General features: G+C 39.7%; 1 long non-coding RNA gene across 3 annotated transcripts in view; it reads right to left on the bottom strand.

The window, feature by feature from the left end:
* Positions 1-228: 228 nt before the first annotated feature.
* Positions 229-15,862, bottom strand: part of LOC141373850 (uncharacterized) — a 28,767-nt gene continuing 13,133 nt past the window's right edge. For all 3 annotated transcript variants that reach the window (XR_012380200.1, XR_012380198.1, XR_012380199.1), the window contains exon 3: positions 229-860. This is a non-coding gene — a long non-coding RNA (uncharacterized lncRNA). The remainder of the gene's footprint in view (positions 861-15,862) is intronic.

The following is a 15,862-nucleotide window of genomic DNA, read 5'->3' as shown; positions in this document are numbered from 1 at the left end:
CTTTAAAAGACCAGATGGCGGGTGCCTGGGTGGCTCAGTTGGTTAAGCGACTGCCTTCGGCTCAGGTCATGATCCTGGAGTCCCGGGATCGAGTCCCACATCGGGCTTCCTGCTCAGCAGGGAGTCTGCTTCTCCCTCTGACCCTCTTCCCTCTCGTGCTTTCTATCTCTCATTCTCTCTCTCTCTCAAATAAATAAATAAAATCTTTAAAAAAAAAATAAATAAAAGACCAGATGGCTTCAGTTTAGTTTACTGTCATTTTTAATTTCTCAAGTTTAAAGATCTAATTTTTTTCTTCAAATAAATCAATGATCCTCACCCTTTTCTCATAATTAATTTTTCCTATTTATTATATATTTTTCTAGTTGTGTTCTGCAAATTTCTACTTTTTTCATTGAAATTTTCACCTTGTCCACAATAGCCAAACTATGGAAAGAGCCTAGATGTCCATCAGCAGATGAATGGATAAAGAAGTGGTATATATACACAATGGAATATTATGCAGCCATCAAAAAAATGAAATATTGCCATTTGCAACAAACGACGTGGATGGAACTAGAGGGTATTATGCTAAGCAAAGTAAGTCAGAGAAAGACAATTATCATATGATCTCACTGATATGTGGAATTTAAGAAATAAGACAGAGGATCACAGGGGAAGGGAGGGAAAAATGAAACAAGACGAAACCAGAGAGGGAGACAAACCATAAGGGACTCTTAATCTCAGGAAACAAACTGAGGGCTGCTGGAGTGGTGGGGGGTGGGAGGGATGGGGTGGCTGGGTGATGGACACTGGGGAGAGTATGTACTATGGTGAGCGCTGTGAATTGTGCAGGATTGATGAATCACAGATCTGTACCCCTGAAACAAAAAATACATTATATGTTAATGAAAATTTTTCAACTTGTCAAATAGAAAAACTAAACTTTTTAAAATCTATTCTAGAAAACTGTGTTTTTGTGTGAGATGAAGATATTACCCCTAATATAATCATTGTTCATCCATGAATTTTTCTAATTTTTCTAAATTTTCCCTTTCTTAAGTAACTTTCTGGTTTTTAAAACCATCTGGGGACGCCTGGGTGGCTCAGCCATTAAGAGTCTGCCTTCAGCTCAGGTCATGATCCCAGGGTCCTAGGATCGAGCCCCGCCATCAGGCTCCCTGCTCAGGGGGAAGCCTGCTTCTCCCTCTCCCACTCCCCCTGCTTGTGTTCCTGCTCTCGCTAACTCTCACTCTGTCAAATAAATAAATAAAATCTTAAAAAAAAAAAGAAACCATCTGTTACTGGGATATGTATGCCAGCTATCATTTCAACAGAATATAATCACTTTCATGTATTAAAATTAAATTAGTATGGAAAGAAGTTTAGTAGGCCATATTACATATTAGAAAGCAAGATACTGGGTTTGAGAAGACCTCAATTCAAGGCTAGCCTTTCCATTTATTAATCAGACCAGGGCAAGTTACCTAACTTCATTAGCCTCAGTATAATCATTTGTAAAATGGGGATTACAACATGACTCACAAATTTAACACTACTAAATAGGAAAATGTACATAAAATATTTATATATTGTAAACTGTTCTGCAGATTCCAGTAGTTGAGGTAATATGCATTATGCCCAGTATTTTATTCACAAGAGTCTAATTATTTTAGAATTTTGTCTGGAAGAAATTTTAAGTAGCCCATTACATGCATCTGGCAAATAATCACCACATAATTACTGAGAGTCTATTTTTTGCAAGATACTCTGAGAGAGGGGAGGGGGAAAAGGTGGCGGAGAAGTAGGGGACCCTATTCCAACTGGTTCCCGGAATTGAGCTGGATATCTACCAGACCACTCTGAAAACGCACAAAATCAGCCTGAGATGTAAGAAGATCTGGATCTCTACAAACAGAATATTGCAGGCAGTTGGTTCCGAGGTACAGGCGGGGAGCCGCAATTCTGGGAGCAGATATTGGAGGATAAACGGCAGGGGGAGGGAACCTGGCTATGGGGATCCTACACTGCCGGTGAGTGAGAGCCTCCCACGCTGGGGACCAGGGCACAGACTCGCAGACTAGTAGCGGTGGGGAAAGGACTTTAGACGGAAACCAGAGTGGCAGGGCTGCGTGTGCGAACTGGGGGCAGCTGGCGGTTTTAGAAGCACAAAGGGCAGAGATATGCCCCGATCTGGAGGTGAGGACTGGGAGCACTGCTGAGGGGTGCACAACCCAAGATGCTGCAGTTTAGAGCAGCACAGACAGAAACAGAGACAATGTGGTCTGGAGAGCTCACTGAAGAACAGACTGTGATGTCTCTGCTCTGAGGCAGAGGATTGGAAACAGTCTCTTCTGCTCTGACTCTTGGAAAAGACGTGGAAAGCCGCCAGGGAAAGCCACCAGAGAACAAAAGCCCCCCAAAAACAGTTCCCACTGAGCCCATCCCCTGCCACAGGGAGCATGGCAACTCTGCCCAAACAGGGTTGCCTGAGTAACAGCACGGCAGGCCCCTCCCCCAGAAGACAGGCTGGGAGAACAAGAGGCCAGCAACCCTAAGGTCCCAAGAAAACAAGTGCATCTTCCTTGGGTTGTGGTCAATAATTTGGACTCTGTACATTCCCTCAACTACCCCTCAACAGAATAACTAGGAGGAGGAACACCCCAAATAGGAAAGGCTCAGAGATTATGACTTATGCCACAGATTTACAAAGGGATTCAGATATAACCAAGATGTCGGAGACGGAATTCAGGCTAGCAACTGTGAAGACAATAGCTAGAATAGAGAAATAAATAATGGCAACATAGAGTCTCTAAGGGCAGAAATGAAAGCTGAATCAGCAGAATTTAAAAATGCTATCAATGAGATCCAATCTAATCTAGATAATCTAACAGCTGGGGTAAGCAAGGCAGAAAGAACGAATTAGTGACCTGGAAGACTATTTAATAGATAAAAAGGGAAAAGAGGAGGCTAGGGAAAAACAACTCAGAATCCATGAAAATAGAATCAGAGAAATAAGTGACACCATGAAATGTTTCAATGTCAGAATTATTGGAATCACTGAGGGGGTGGAGAGAGAGAGAAGACTAGAAGATATATTTGAGTATATCGTAGCTGAGAACTTCCCTAATCTGAGGAATGTAACAAACATTCGTGTCCTAGAGGCAGAGAGGACCCCTCCCAAGATCAAGGAAAACAGGCCAATGCCCCGGCCTGTAATAGTAAGACTCGCAAATCTTAGAACCAAGGAAACCATCTTAAGGGCAGTTAGGGGGAAGAGATTCCTTACATACAGAAGGAGGAACATCAGAATAACGTCAGACCTATCCACAGAGACCTGGCAAGCCAGAAAGGCCTGGCAAGACATATCAGGGTATTAAACAAGAAGAACATGAAGCAAGAATACTTTATCCAGCAAGGCTGTCATTTAGAATGGATGGAGAGATGCAGAGCTTCCAAGACCAGCAGAAACTGAAAGAATATGTGACCACTAAGCCGGCCCTGCAAGAAATATTAAGGGGGGGTTCTATAAAAGGAGAAAGACCCCAAGAGAGATACAGAAAAGAAATTTACAGGGACAATCTATAAAAACAAGGTCTTCACAGGCAACATGATGACAATCAATTCATATCTTTCAATAATCACTCTCAACATGAACGGCCTAAATGCTCCCATAAAACAGCATAGGGTTGCAGACTGGATAAAAAGACAGGACCCATCCACACGCTGTCTACAAGAGACTCATTTTGGAACCTAAAGATACATCTAGACTGAAAGTGAAGGGATGGAGATCCACCTTCCATGCCAGCGGACCTCAAAAGAAAGCTGGGGTAGCAATCCTTATATCAGACAAATTAGATTTTAAGCTAAAGACTGTAGTTAGAGACACAGAAGGACACTATAACATTCTTAAAGGGTCTATCCAACAAAAAGATCTAACAATTGTAAATATCTATGCCCCCAACATGGGCACAGCCATCTACATAAGCCAACTGTTAACCAAAATAAAGAGTCATATTGATAACAATACATTAATTGTAGGAGACCTCAATACTCCACTCTCAGCAATAGACAGATCACCTAAGCAGAAAATCAACAAAGAAACAAGAGCTTTGAAGGGCACACTGGCCCACATGGACCTCATAGATATATACAGAACATTCCACCCTAAAACAACAGGATACTCATTCTTCTCGAGCGCACATGGAACTTTCTCCAGAATAGACCACAAACTGGGTCACAAATCAGGTCTCAACCGATACCAAAAGATTGAGATTATTCCCTGCATATTCTCAGACCATAATGCTTTAAAACTGGAACTCAATCACAAGAAAAAATTTGGAATAAATTCAAACACTTGGAAGCTAAAGACCACTTTGCTCAAGAATGTTTGGGTAAACCAGGAAATTAAAGAAGAACTTAAACAATTCATGGAAACCAATGAGAACGAAAACAAAACAGTCCAAAACCTATGGGATACTGCAAAGGCAGTCCTAAGGGGGAAATACATAGCCATCCAAGCCTCACTCAAAAAAAATAGAAAAATCCTGCATTCACTAACTAACTCTACACCTTAAAGAACTAGAAAAAAAGCAACAAACGAAGCCTAAACTATGCATTAGAAGAGAATTAAGATTAGAGCAGAGATCAATGAATTAGAAACCAGAAATACAGTAGAGCAGGTCAACGAAACTAGAAGCTGGTTCTCTGAAAGAATTAATAAGATTGATAAACCACTGGCCAGACTTATCCAAAAGAAAAGATAAAGAACCCAAATTAATAAAATTATGAATGAAAGGGGAGAGATCACCACTAACACGAAGGAAATAGAAACAATTATTAGAAATTATTATCAACAACTATATTCCAATAAACTGAGCAATCTGAATGAAATGGATGCCTTCCTGGGAACCTATAAACTCCCAAGACTGAAACAGGAAGAAATTGACAACCTGAATAGGCCAATAACCAGCAACAAAATTGAAGCAGTGATCAAAAACCTCCCCAAAAACAAAAGTCCAGGGCCTGATGGATTCCCTGGGGAATTCTAACAAACATTCAAAGAAGAAATAATAGCTAGTCTCCTGAAGCTGTTTCAGAAAACAGAAACAGAAGGAAAGCTTCCAGACTCATCCTATGAGGCCAGCATTACCTTAATTCCCAAACTAGGCAGAGACCCCATCAAAAAGGAGAATTTCAGACCGATATCCCTGATGAATATGGGTTCCAAAAGTCTCAACAAAATCCTAGCTAATAAGATCCAACAATACATTAAAAGGATCATCCACCACGACCAAGTGTGATTTACCCCCGGGATGCAAGGGTGGTTCAACATTCGCAAATCAATCAATGTGATAGAACACATTAATAAGAGGAGGGAGAAGAACCATATGGTTCTCTCAGTTGATGCAGAAAAAGCATTTGACAAAATACAGCATCTCCTGATTAAAACTCTTCAGAGTATAGGGATAGAGAGAACATTCCTCTAGTTCATAAAAATCCATCTATAAAAAACCCACAGTGAATATCATCCTCAATGGGGGAAAGCTGAGAGTCTTTCCCTTAAGATCAGGAACACATCAAGGATGCCCACTCTCGCCACTATTGTTCAACATAGTACTAGAAGTCCTAGCAACAGCAATCAGACAACAAAAAGAAATAAAGGGTATTCAAATTGGCAAAGAAGAAGTCAAACTCTCTCTTCGCATATGACATGATACTTTATGTGGAAAATCCAAAAGACTCCACCCCCAAATTACTAGGACTCATACAGCAATTCAGTAATGTGGCAGGATACAAAATCAATGCTCAGAGATCAGTTGTTTTCTTTTACACTAACAATGCAACTGTAGAAAGAAAAATTAGAGAAACGATTCCATTTACAATAGCACCAAAAACCATAAGATACCTCGGAATAAACCTAACCAAAGAGGTAAAGGATCTATACTCTAGGAACTACAGAACACTCATGAAAGAAACTGAAGAAGACAAAAAAGATGGAAAAACATTCCATGCACATGGATCAGAAGAATAAACATTTAAAAAGATCTATGCCACCCAGAGCAATCTACAACTTCAATGCCATCCCAATCAAAATTCCAATGACATTTTTCAGAGTGTTGGAATAAACAATCCTAAAATTTGTACAGAATCAGAAAAGACCCCGAATCACCAAGGAAATGTTGAAAAAGAAAAACAAAGCTGGGGGCATCACATTGCCTGATTTCAAGCTATATTACAAAGCAGTGATCACCAAGACAGCATGATACTGGCACAAAAACAGACACATAGATCAATGGAACAGAATACACAGCCCAGATATGGACCCTCAACTCTACAGTCAGATAATCTTCGACAAAGCAGGAAAGAATATGCAATGGAAAAAAGACAGTCTCTTCAATAAATGGTGCTGGGACAATTGGACAGTTATATAGAGAAGAATGAAACTCAACCATTCTCTAACACCATACACAAAGATAAACTCAAAATGGATGAAAGACCTCAATGTGAGATGGGAATCCATCAAAATCCTAGAGAAGAACATAGGCAGTAACCTCTTTGACATCGGCCACAGCAACTTCTTTCAAGATACATCTCCAAAGGCTAGTGAAGCAAAAGCAAAAATGAACTTTTGGGACTTCATCAAGATAAAACGCTTCTGCACAGTAAAGGAAACAGTCAACAAAACAAAGAGGCAACCCACAGAATGGGAGAAGATATTGGCAAATGACACTATAGACAAAGCATGATTTCCAAGATCTATAAAGAACTTCTCAAACTCAACACCCAAAAAACAAATAATCCAATCAAGAAATGGGCAGAAAACATGAACAGACACTTCTCCAAAGAAGACATACAAATGGCTAACAGAAACATGAAAAAATGCTCATCATCATTAGCCATCAGGGAAATTCAAATCAAAACCACACTGAGATACCACCTTACACCAGTTAGAATGGCAAAAACTGACAAGGCAAGAAACAACAAATGTTGGAGAGGTTGTGGAGAAAGGGGAACCCTCTTACCCTGTTGGTGGGAATGCAAGTTGGTGCAGCCACTTTGGAAAACAGTGTGGGGGTGCCTCAAGAAATTAAAACTAGAGCTACCCTATGACCCAGCAATTGCACTACTGGGTATTTACCACAAAGACACAGAGGTAGTGAAAAGAAGGGCCATATGCACCCCAAAGTTCATAGCAGCAATGTCCACAATAGCCAAACTGTGGAAAGAGCCGAGATGCCCTTCAACAGATGAATGGGTAAAGAAGATGTGGTCCATATATACAATGGAATATTACTCAGCCATCAGAAATGATGAATACCCAACTTTTACATCAACATGGATGGGACTGGAGGAGATTATGCTAAGTGAAGTAAGCCAAGCAGAGAAAGTCAATTATCATATGGTTTCTCTTATTTGTGGAACATAAGGAACAGCATGGAGGACATTAGGAGAAGGAAGGGAGAAATGGGGGTGGGGAATCGGAGGGAGAGATGAACCATAAGAGACTATGGACTCTGAGAAACAAACAGGGTTTTAGAGGGGAGGGGGGGATGGGTTAGCCTGGTGACGGGTATTAAGGAGGGCACGTACTGCATGGAGCACTGGGTGTTATATGAAAACAATGAATCGTGGAACACTGCATCAAAAACTAATGATGTATTGTAGGGTGACTAACATAATAATTTTTTTTAAAAAGTATCTATTTGTACATAAGTAAACTGCTGAAAGGGAAGATAGAAAAAATTTTTTTAAAAAAAGATAATCTGAGAGATATAAAGGCAAATAATACCCAGTGACTGGCTTTAAAGTTTTATAATTTTTTGAGGATTCATGTGCACCTGATACACTAAATTACAGAAAGAGATTTAACTATTCTTAAGCTGACATCACAAAAAATGTGTTCAGCTGGGTTTGGTAGAACATAGATGAAGAAGGAAATTTAATGATGGAAAAAAATGTTGTGAACAAAAGAATACTTTGATTTTTTCTGTCTTAGCACTGCTCCAATATTTACTGTTAATAAATGCTATTATTAACTTTTGGCTCTTAACTATATGTTTCTTTAACATACAGTTTTGGTTCCTAATTATAACTTTGGCTCCTGTTTAATTTAGGATTTCTGCATGGGTGTTCAATTAACCTTGGTCAATGATTTCTTTCACTGTTCTAATACTGCATTGTTACCAATGTCACATTACCTTTCTTAAAAATGCATTAGTGTCTCATCTTTTTCCGTGTTCTCTAAAGTTTGTATAAAATAGGAATAATCAGTTATTTCAAGATTTAGTATCGCATGCCATTTGACAGTGGCAAAACTTTGCAATATCCACTTTCCTTTTGTGACAATTTCTCTATTCAGATTTTCTATTTCTTCTTAGGCCTATTTTGTCCAAATATATTTCAAGAAAATTTGTCTGTATTTTCTAGTTTTTCAAATTTATCAGTCACATAATATGCGAGTCAGCATACCTGCAATAATGCCAGGTAATAAACCACCCCAAATGTAGGGGTATAAAGCAACATTTAATTGAGCTCACACGCCTGCAAGACAGTTGGGCATTGGCTGATCTCTGGTTTGGCTGAGCTTGGCTCCATATCTGAGGTTATACCTCACATGTTTCTTGGACCAACTGGCTACCTAAGACATGTTCTTCTCACAATAATGGCAAAAGTACAGGGGGGATGTATAGAAATGTGTGATACCTCTTAAGACCTAGGTTCAGAACTGGCACATTGTTATTTCTGCCAAAGTAAGTCACATGGCCCAGCCCTGTATCAGGTGGTGGGTCTACTCTACCTTTACTAGAAGGAACTGCAAATTTATGTGACAAAGAGCAGTGATATAGGGAAGGATAAAGTGACAACAATTATGCAAAATACCATAGATCGTATTGTGTTTTGTGTTAAGCTGTACTTTTAAATTTCCTGTGCTTTTTTTATTTTTTCTGCTCCTGTTCCTCTTCTTGATAAATCATACCAAAGATTCTTCTACATTATCAGACTCCATAAAGAATTAGCTTTTAATTTTGTTTATAAACTCATATTGGGGGCACCTGGGTGGCTCAGTCAGTTAAGTATCTTCAGTTAAGCATCTGCCTTCAGCTCAGGTCATAATCTCAGGGTCCTGGGATCGAGTCCCATGTCAGGCTTCCCGCTCAGTGGGGAGTCTGCTTCTCCCTCTGCCTGCTGCCCCCCTGCTTGTGCTCGCTCTCTCTCTCTCTCTGTCAAATAAATAAATAAAATCTTTAAAAAATATATCTTTTGTTGCTGATTCCTTTTTAATTCCATTGAGGTCAGTGAAAAAGATATATATATATATTATGTTTGGGGTTTTTTGGGCATTTGTGGAAAACTTCCTCTGTGGCTGATTTTCAAAGAAATTCTATGTTGAAAAGAACATGCATCCCCTTTTGCTGGGTGCAGAGTTACACATGTATATTACACTCTGCTTGCTAATTATCCTAGTTTTCTCTATTCTTATTTTCCACCTACCTAATCTTTCAGTGTTGGAGAGATGTGTAAAAACTCCCAGAAGGCTGTATTACGCCATCTTTCTTCATACTTCTATCAGTTTTGTTTTATTAAGTCTCACACCATGCTGCTCCTGCATAAAGGTTAATGACTATTATGCATTCTTGGTAGCCTGTTAGATTTTTTTCCATATAAAATAACATCCTTCAGCCTTTTTATCTTGGGAGATTAAGAGTCCAGAAGCTGGTTGTTACTGAGAGGAGCAAATCCTGGTGCTCCTGGGCATCTGTACTGAAAGCTGTGTAGAATAAGGGAGACTAGAAGATGCCAAATAGTGACCTACAAAGTCAAGTAAGAAACCTTTCAAACAAATGGCAAAAAAATAAGTAAATAAAGATAAACCACCAAAGAGATTCAAGAGGGAAACAATTAAAAAAAGAGGGAAGAGGGAAACAACTGGAGAATTAGAGGATAAATCTAAAAATCTAATATGCAAACCAAATGTTCCAGGAATAAAAAAAGATACAGAAGGAACAGGTTATAATTAAAGAAATAATAGAACTTTTCCCAGAGCTGAAGAAAGACCTTAAGTTCCCAGAAGGACTGATAAATACACACACATGCGCACACACATGCACACACACACACATGCACACACATGCAAACACGCACACGCACACATGCACACACACGCACACACATGCACGTGCACGCACACACATGTGCGCACACATGCACACACACATGCACACACACACATGCACACACACACATACAGCCAAAGGTAAATTCTAGAAATTCCTAAACTCCAAGGATAAGGTGAAAACCTTGCAAGCATTCAGACAGAAGAAAAAGTTGCCTAATGAGACTGGAAATGAATGTCTCACTGCAATATTAGAAGACAAAATGGAGGGAAGATAGAGGGGTGGGAGGACCATATATTCACCTTGTCCCATGCATACACGTAGATAATACCCACATCAGTGTAAATAACCCAGAAAATGACCCAAAAACTGGCAGAACAGGCTCTCCACAGCTGACTGTAGAGGAGAGGCCACATCAAAGAGGGTAGGAAGGGCAGGGACACTGTTGGGAACCAGGGTGATCTATAAGACCATCCATGAGAGGGAGGGACAGGACAAGCACAGAGGAGGGAGAGGAGCAGACCCCATGTCGGGCATCCCAGGCATGGGGGACCCAAACGCAGAAGACCAATCCCCACAACATTTGGCTTTGAAAACCAGAGGGGCTTAACTTCACCAGTTCTTACAACCAATGGGGCTTAACATCTGGAACTTTAATATCAGTGGCTTGGCTCTGGGAGAGCAGGGAGGAAGACAGGAAATAGAGTCCTCTCCCTTAAAGAGACCACACAAGAAACAGCCCTGTTAACATACAGTATAAAAGCAGTTTGAAAATTGTCTGGGGTATACAGGAGGGAGATTTGTTTACTAATCTCAGAGGATGTGCTAAAGGGGCAGAGATCTTTAGGAGACTTCTCCAAGAAAAAACAGAGCTGGTGGGCACCATTCACCTCCCCCACCCCCCTTCCTAGACACATGGACACCTACAGGAAATAGTGCAGCCCTGACACTCTCCACCTAGCTTGCTAACAATATGCCCAGGCCCCACGCCCTTCTCTGGACAGCCCAATCCAACCCACCCTCAGCAGGAGTTTTCCCAAGTGGCTCCAGGTCCCTCCCACAACAGACCTGTGCAAACCTTGCTTACACCCCAAGCCCTGTTCCCTTACTCTCCTGCAGACCCACCTCTCCAACCCACCCTCTTTGGGACTCCAAAGTGGGCACCTCAAGCATGGTAGTATACAAGCAGCCCCAACAGGTGCCAGCACCACTTCAAAGTGACTCCTGCCCTGGGGACAGGGAAAGATAGCCACACCTACCAGCTTGACAGCAGCCCCAGCAGTGGGCTTGGGGCAGACATTTGGTCTGACTGCAGGCTTCACTCATCAAGGAAAGCTTCTCAGGGGACAACACAGGGAGAACACTCTGCAGTTTGGTGCTACTGCAGCTCTGACAAACACCCGGTGTGACACAATTCAAACCCAAGTTGGCCCCATCCTGGCCTATTAACTGGACCAAACCCTGACCACAACAGGCAAAGAGAGCCACTGCAGACAACTAGACTGAAGGAAAATGCAGCTCAGCCACAACAGCATGGTGCAGGTAACACACATAGGAAAAGTACCAAGTGCTGGTGAACAGGGGACATGCCACAACAGGACCTCTTCTTCACTACTTTCAAGAGCAGGAGACATAGCTGACTTTCCTAACACAAAGAAAAAGACACAAAGAGTTAGACAAAATGAAGAGACAGAAGAATATGTCCCAAATGAAAGAAGAGGACAAAATCATAGCAAGAGAGCTAAATGAAACAGAGTTAAGTAATATGCCAGATAGAGAATTTAAAGTAATGGTCATAAAGATACTCAGTGGACTTGAGAAATGAGTGGAGGATCTCAGCAAGATGTTCAACAAAGAGATAGGAAACATAAAAAAGAACCAATCAGAGATGAAGAACTCAATAACTGAAACCAAAAGTACACTAGATGGAATACATAGTAGACTAAAGGAAGAAGGATGGATGACCAACCTGGAGGAGAGAGTAATGGAAAAAAACCAAGCTGAACAGGAGAAAAAAAAAAGAATAATAAAAAATGAGAATAGACTAAGGGAACTCAGTGATACTACCAAGCATAATAACATTTACATTACAGAGTCCCAGAAGAAGAAGAGAAGAGAAAAGAGGGCACAAAATGTATTTGAAGATAAAATAGCTGAAAACTTCCTGAACCTGGGGAAGGAAACAGAAATTCAGATCCAGGAGGCAGAGAGTCCCCAGTAAAATCAACCCAAGGAGGCCCACAACAAGACACATAGTAATTAAAATGGCAAAAAGTAGTGATACAGATTTTAAAAACAGCAAGACAAAAGAAAACAGTTATATACAAGGGAAATCCCATAAGGCTATCAGCTGACTTTTTAGCAGAAACTTTGCAAGCCAGAAGAGAATACATGACATATTCAAAGTGCTGAAAACTAAAATCTGTAGCCAAGAATATTCTATCTAGCAAGGCTATCATTCAGAATAGAAGGAGAGATGAAGAGTTTCTCAGACAAACAAAAGTTAAAGGAATTCAGTGCCACGAAACCAGCCTTACAAGAAGTGTTAAAGGGGATTCTTTGAGTGGAAAGGAAAGACCATAAGCAGGAGTAAGCACAAAAGCAATAATGCAGTAAAATTAAATATAGCTATAACAACAAAGGGATTTATATAGTCAAGGGATTCACAAAACAAAAGGATTTAAAGTATGACACCATATACCTAAAACATGTGGAGGAGAGGAGCAAAAGTTTAGTGCTTTTAGAATGGATTCAAACTTAAGCGACCCTGAACTTAATATAGACGGCTATATGTATAAGATGTTATATATAAACCTAATGGCATCACAAATCAAAAACCAATAATAGATGTGTCAAAAATAAAAAGAAAGGAATCCAAGTATATCACTGAAGCAAGCCAGCAAACCATGAAAGAGAGCAAGAGAAGAAGCAACTCAGAAGAACTACAGAACAACCAAACAGCAAGCATCAGAATGGCAATAAGTACACACCCATCAATAATTACTTTGAATGTAAATGATTAGGATCGAGCCCTGGGTTGGGCTCTGTGCTTAGCGCAGAGTCTGCTCAGGAGTCTCTCTCTCTCACAAACAAAACCCCAATCCAGTAGAAGGGAGGAAATAAAAACATTAAAGCAGAAATAAACAAAATAGAAAATGAAAAAACAATAGGACAGTGAAATCAGGTGCTGGTTCTTTGAAAAGATCAACAAAATTGATAAATTTTTAGCCAAATTTATCAAAAGAGAGATAAAGAAAGAGAATGGACTCAGAAAAACAAAATCAGAAATGAAAGAGAAGTAACAACCGACATCACAGAAATACAAAGGATTATAAGAGAATATTATGAAAAATTATGTTCCAAAAAACTGAACAACCTAGAAGAAATGGATAAATTCCTAGAAACATATAACCTCCCAAAACTAAGTCAGGAAGAAATAGAAAATTTGAACAGACTGATTATCAGCAATGAAAATGAATCACTAATCAAAATACTCCCAATTAACAAAAGTCCTTGACTTCACAGGTAAATTCTACCAAACATTTAAAGAAGAGTTAATGCCTATTCTTCTCAAACTACTCCAAAGAATAGAAGACAAAGGAAAACTTCCAAATTCATTTTATGAGGCCAGTATTACCCTGATACCAAAACCACATAAAGACACCACAAAAACAGAAGGACTACAGGCCAATATCTCTGATGAGTAGAGATGTAAAACTCCTCAACAAAATACTAGCATAACCAAACCCAGCAATACATTAAAAAGTTATTTACCATGATCAAGTCGGATTTACTCCTGGGTTACAAGAGTACTTCAGTATTCACAAATCAATCAGCGTGATGCACAACATTTATAAAAGAAAGGATAAGAACCATATGATCATTTCAAAAGATGCAGAAAAAGCATTTGACAAACGACAATACCCATTCATGATAAAAACCCTCAACAAAGTAGATTTAGAGGGAAAATACCTCAACATAATAAAGGCCATATATGAAAAATCCACAGTGAACATTATACTCAATGGTGAAAAGTGGAAAGCTTTTCCCCTAAGATTAGGAGCACGAGAAAAAGCTTCTGCACAGCAGAGGAAACAATCAACAAAACTAAAAGTCAACTTACCGAATGGGAGAAGATATTTTCAAATGACATATCTGATAAACGGTTAGTATCCAAAATATATAGAGAACTTATAAAACTCAACACCCAAAAAATAAATAATTCAATTAAAAAATGAGCAGAAGGTATGAACAGACATCTCTCTGTAGAAGACATACAGATGGTCAACAGACACATGAAAAGATACTAACCATCACTCACCATCAGGGAAATGCAAATCAAAATTACAATGAGATATCACCTCACACCTGTCAGATGGCTGAAATCAAAAGCACAAGGAGAAAAAAAAACCACAAGAAATAACAGGTGTTGGTAAGGATATGGAGAAAAAGGAAGCTTCTTGCAGTGTTGGTAGGAAGGCAAACTGGTGCAGCCACTGTGGAAAACAGTATGGAGGTTCCTCAAAAAGTTAAAAATAGAACTACCACATGATCCAGTAATTCTACTACTGGGTATTTACCCAAAGAATACAAAACACAAATTTGGAAAGATATTTGCACCCCTATGTTTACTGCACCATTATTTATGATAGCCAAGATATGGAAGCAGCCCAAGTGTCCACTGATTGATGAATGGGTAAAAATAGATAGATACACACACACACGTACATATACATGTATGTATATTACTCAGCTATAAAAAAGAATGAAATCGGGCGCCTGGGTGGCTGAGTTGGTTAAGCGTCTGCCTTCAGCTCAGGTCATGATGCCAGGGTCCTGGGATGGAGTCCCATGTTGGGCTCCCTGCTCAGTGGGGAGTCTGCTTCTACCTCTCCACTCCCCCTGCTTGTGTTCCCTCTCTCACTGTCTCTCTCTCTGTCAAAAAATAAATAAAATCTTTAAAAAGAAAAATGGGCCACCTGGGTGGCTCAGTTGGTTAAACATCTGCCTTTGGCTCAGGTCATGATCCCCAGGTCCTGGGAATTGAGCCCTGCATTGGGCTCCCTGCTCAGGGGAGAGTCTGCTTCTCCCTCTCCTTCTGCCTCTCCCCCCGGCTTGTGCTCTCTCTCTCTCACTCACTCTCTCTCTCAAATAAATAAACAAAGTCTAAAAAAAAAAAGAATGAAATCTTGTCAGATAGCTGAAGAGTATAATGCTAAGTGAAATAAGTCAGTCATATGTGAAATTTAAGAGACAAAACAAATGAACAAAGAAAAAGAGACAAACCAAAAGAGAATCTTAACTATAGAGAATAAACTGATGGTTACCTGAGGGGAGGTGGGTGGGGGGATGGGTGAAATAGGTGACGGGGAGGAACAGTACAGTTATCGTGATGAGCACTGAGTAATGTACAGAAGTGCCGAATCACTATATTGTACACCTGAAACTAATATAACATTGTACATTCATTATACTGGAATTTAAAAAAATAAAATTTTAAAAGTTTTTTTTAATTTTAAAATGACGATAGAATGATATCATACACAGACCAGCGAGAAAAAAGAGCTATATTCCAATTATTCCATTATAACCATAGATTGATGGATATGCAAAATTTTAGAAAATACATCTGATTTAAGGAAAGATTTCCAACACCAAATGAATGTGAACAGAGTAATCAAGATAAGAGCCTATGAAGAAGAGAGGAAAAGAGTAATGTGCAGTAAATCTTCCAAGTAACTATCTTTAAATACAGTTAAATTTAA

This window comes from Callorhinus ursinus, unplaced genomic scaffold (assembly GCF_003265705.2).
Source record: "Callorhinus ursinus isolate GAN/ISIS: 27379988/994484 unplaced genomic scaffold, GSC_fseal_2.0 scaffold12, whole genome shotgun sequence".
NCBI lineage: Eukaryota > Metazoa > Chordata > Mammalia > Carnivora > Otariidae > Callorhinus > Callorhinus ursinus.
The sequence above is the reverse complement of the archived record's forward strand: the minus strand, read 5'-3'. Positions and strand labels throughout refer to the sequence as shown.